This window comes from Denticeps clupeoides, chromosome 1 (genome assembly GCF_900700375.1).
Source record: "Denticeps clupeoides chromosome 1, fDenClu1.1, whole genome shotgun sequence".
In the NCBI taxonomy this organism is placed as follows: Eukaryota; Metazoa; Chordata; class Actinopteri; order Clupeiformes; family Denticipitidae; genus Denticeps; species Denticeps clupeoides.
Window position 1 is genome coordinate 38,922,079 of NC_041707.1, and position 4,993 is coordinate 38,927,071.

A 4,993-nucleotide genomic window follows, 5' to 3' on the forward strand; every position below is an offset into this window, starting at 1 on the left:
TGTTTTTTCCCAAGATGTTAGCTAGCCTGTTAACCTAACATAAAAAGAAAGCATTTATTTCAATATTATTTAACAAGAGTATTTCCGTGGAGAGTCGACACACCCAAAGATGTGACTGAAGTGATACCAACATAGTTAAATGAAAATATTAAAAATACAGACAAAAGGGGTCATGGAGGTATCCATTAGAGTATCCATTATTATATTAGTATTAATTCAAAATCTGAATTTTTTATGGATGATATAATTTAAAGATCTCAGATATGACATTTTAACAAATTGTGATAAATTCTTTTTCAAATATATTACATCGATTTTTATTCCATTTTAATCATAAAAAAAGCCTTTTTTATGTGATAGATGTTTTTTCCTTTAAGAATCGGTGATGAGAGCTTGATGTTCAGTCAGGAAATAGGAGGAGGACGGCTGAGCAAGTCTTCCTGGAACCTTCTTTAGGAAGCACATTGACTGAAACCAATCAATCTGTCTTTCTTTTAGCTTCCTCTCAGGTCAAACCTGAAGAAACCAGCGTTAAGGAACCGATTTAGTTTCCGACTGGGATTAGATCCGGTCTGAAGTGTTTGCTAATTTTGCTGACTTTGCTTCTGTTCAGGACGTCTGCTAGAGATCTCGGCCTGTTCTGTGCTGTTAAAATGTTGCTTCTTTGGTTAGGATTCTGCTTTTTTGTGTTAGAGTGTTTGCTTTTGCTTCATTTCCCTTCTGTACTGTCCCCTCTTTAGTTGACCCCTGCTCTTTAGTTAGCTTGGCTGTGTGTGTTTCTTGGTATACCCTCCACTGTAAATAAAGACATTGTTCATACTTCACTTAATCCTCGTGGGTCCGAGCCCTTTTTCAGCTCCAAAACATTGTCACGTTGATTAATCGACGTGACATCTGGATACAGTACTGGCCAAAGGTTTGAACACACCTTCTCATTCAACGTTTTTTTCTGGTAGATTCTCACTGAAGCCATCAAAACTATGAATGAACACATGTGGAGTTATGTACTTAACAAAAAGTGGAGACCTGGCCTCCACAGTCACCGGACCTGAACCCAATCCAGATGGTTTGGGGTGAGCTGGGCCAACAAGTGCTAAACACCTCTGGGAACTCCTTCAAGACTGTTGGAGAAGCATTTCAGGTGATGACCTCTTGAAGTTCATGGAGAGAATGCCAAAAGTGTGCAAAGCAGTAATCAGAGCAAAGAAACTAGAATATAAAACATGTTTTCAGTTATTTCACCTTTTTTTGTTAAGTACATAACTCCACATGTGTTCATTCATAGTTTTGATGCCTTCAGTGAGAATCTACCAACGTAAATGGTCATGAAAATAAAGAAAACACGTTGAATGAGAAGGTGTGTCCAAACGTTTGGTCTGTACTGTACATGAAGACACTTTTCAGAACTCAATCATTTTTTATTCCAGTAGATCAGAACCATTGATCAAGTGACCATTGTTGTCTGAAAGACATCTTCACCTGGATGACTGAGAATCTTCACAGACAGTCCACCATATTCATTGAGGCGTTGGCAGTTTGACAGGGACCTAAATCCTAGTCAGAAATAACTACAATAACTACATAACATACATGAAATAAATGGTGAAAAAATGCAGACTTTTGGATCAAAATATCGTAAATAATTAAAGAACTAAAAAAGAATGAGAGTAATAAAAGAACACAGAACAACGAAGAACTGCATTAAAGAACTTTCTCTCTCTACACAGGCGAAGTTTAAACGTACATCCCAGACAGACTAAAACTTCTTAAATACTGTATTTAAACCTTCTTTTATCTACAGTCCCATCGTTCATCTATTTAGGCAAACAAAGACAAATGATAATAAATGGAAGTCAATTTTTTTGAAGCTTTGAGGAACAAAGAGTGTTTGTTTCAAATGGAGATTTTACGCACAGGTTTACCGTACCCACCGTCACGGGCCGTGCTCGCAGCGATGACTTACAGGCACATCAGATACGCCATATATCTACTGCACAAGCAAATACACGAGTTTCCAAGCCTAAAAGTGTTCAACTATGCTCATGAGATCCTGTACGACAGCCATTTTTACATGCATGATGCCGTAAGGTTTATAGAAGAGATGCATTTATTCATGCCGGATGTTGCAGGTTACACAGTACAACGCAATCATTACATATACGTACTCAAAAAAATGTACATGATTTTGCGACTGCAGCGCGTGACGACGGGCCTGGTCAAGCTGCTGTTTGATGGATGTGAGCCGGTCTGGATGTTGAAATTAGTTCTGGGATTTATGTGGCATAAAAATATGTTTCCCTGCACTAATGTCCTGTACGGTTTAGGAATGCCACATGCCTACTTGGACGTCTTGCTGTTGTTCACCCGACAGTCTTGCTTACCATGGATGAAGAAGTTGGAAGAGCATCAGGACGCCTGGATAAAGATACTGGGAGAAAACAGGTTCCTGTACCTCACTGGGAAGAGTCCAGGGCCACGGAATCTCCTCACCCTACAGAAAATCCTTCAGTGCCCTCACTACAGGGAATTTATCAAGAGCCTGTAGACACTACCAATCACTCTGAACAATCCAAACAAATTCACCTTTGACCAGGATTGAGGATCATTGCATGTTTTAGATACAACAGAGCACATGAAATGTGTCAGGTGACAAAAAGCAAGTCCATGTTGAATTTGACGGCAGCAAATGGTCCCTGTAAGCGTCCGGAGGCAAGTACCTCAAACAGCAAAATTGCCAGAGGTACCTCGGTGGCACCTCAGTGCTTCGGGATTCGAGCCGGCAACCTTCTGATTACGGGTCCGCTTCCTTACCCGCTAGGCCACCACTGTCGCCAGACCAAAAGAAAAAGTTGAAGACAGATTATTTTAAGAGACAGAAATTGAATGAAATAAGTCAAAGGCAAAGGAGCGCCGGAGAAGATGGAACCTGCTGCTGCTGGAATTCACAGGCCCTCCATCACCACAACTGCGAAGCAGGTCCCGGTGAGGGTGGGCAAGGTTGTGGAGGAGGCCAGATACCAGACGGAGGACAGGAACGCAAAACGCAGGCTGCCACGCCCTCACTTCCAAGAACTTTGTGTTAAAGATTTCAAGTTTATGAACCATTTCAATGTTCATGAATATGGGTAAAATATTCAGAAATAAATGTAAAAATATAATTTATAAAGTCAGTACTTTATTGTTATTTCAGCCTTTATTTTTATGGTTAAGTACAAATGAAATTGAATGCAGCAAGTTGAAACGTTCATGTAAACACGTTAAAGATTAGGTTTGTAGGGGATAAGTGTCTAGAGAACAAAAGATGAATGAATTATTAGTGTCATTTGCATATTCAGGTATTTCTTGAGGGGGTGCCGCTGTTTAATTGTTTTTGTCTTCTTGATTCTCTTGACGACTGAGGTCTCACACAATGACACCGACTAAAAAGCCTAAAAGTGGTTTAGAATGGAGGCTTTATGCACGAGTTTACCATACCCACCCTTACGGGTCGTGCTTCCAGCAATGACTTACAGGCACGTTGAATACGCCTTATATGTCATAACAAACGATAACAAACGTCAATCTCCACAGCGTTTAAGTGTTGATACCAATGTATTCGTTCCTTCCTCGCTTGTTCCTCTGTATGTTTTCCTTAATTTTCACTTCTCTTACTGCACCGATCACCTGCTTTCCTACTCAGTCAACACCCCGTATCTTTACACACCTGCATGATAAACTTCCCAGACTGGAGTTGTAAAGGTATTAAATACTTGGAACGTATGTTCGATGGAATAGACTTTATTCCTTTTGACATATTAGTTAAACAATATGGCATTAACAAGAACAGATTTTTAGAATATCAACAAGTTAAATCTATAGTAAAAAGGAAATTTAAGTCTAATCCAATTAAATTACAAATGCCACCAAGTGTGGCAGAATTCCTTAATCTCAAAAATCCCAAATTACTGTTCAAAATGTACAGGACACTTTCCAATAATAGATGAATCAGATATGTCTCAGATATGTTTAAAACCCTTTAAATTGATAAGAAATCCGAGTTTACAAGTAATACAATACAAAATCCTGCCAAGAGTACACTATACAGGTCATCGGATGTGCAGGATGGGTCTTACATCTTCTAACAACTGCTCGGACTGTCAAGGTGATACACCTGACAATTACATCCACGCTCTTTGGTTCTGTCCTCCTGTTCAGAGGTTCTGGCACAGGATTTGTGAAGATTTATCAAAGTGTCTTAAATGTTCAATTCCAGCCTCCCCTTCAGTCTGCTTGTTAGGCGACCTAGATGGTGTCACAACAGAGAAGAACACATCCCACATGGCTTTCACCGCCTTATGCATTGCTAAGAAGACTGTCCTCATGAACTGGAAAAATAAAAATAATCTCAATATCAACCAATATAGAGAACGTTTGTTGGACCATATTAGTCTTGACACAGCTTCTGCCGCCACATTAGATCAATCTCTCTAGGCTCCTTTGATTGGCTCCATCACCTAGTGGGAGTGGGGGATCACAGTTCTGTCTGGCTTTGGTCTCTGCTGTTGACGCGGGGGGGCGTAGGGGCTTGGGATGTCTGGGAGTTCCCCGGGGATGGGTTTCTTGAGGGTTCAGGGCTGGTGCTGCCGTAAAGCTTATGGAAGAGATGCATTTATTTGTGGTGGAAGTTGCAGGTTACACAGCACAACGCAATCAATACATAAACATGTATACTGAAATAAATGTATATGGTTTTGTGACTGCAAATGCTTGAACCGTCACCTTGTCGTTTGAGAGCCCTAATGATCCTAGGAGATATGTTGTCTGGGTCTCCCATGAGTGTCTCCAGGGGGGGACTGTCTCTGTAACTACTGATTGTATGTCGCTCTGGATGAGGGCGTCTGATAAATGCTGTAAATGTAAATGTAGGAACATGAAGGGTCCGGTGAAATGTGGATCGAGTGGCAGTACAATCCCAGGACAAGGAAACTTGCTATTAGGACATGGAACGTCTGGA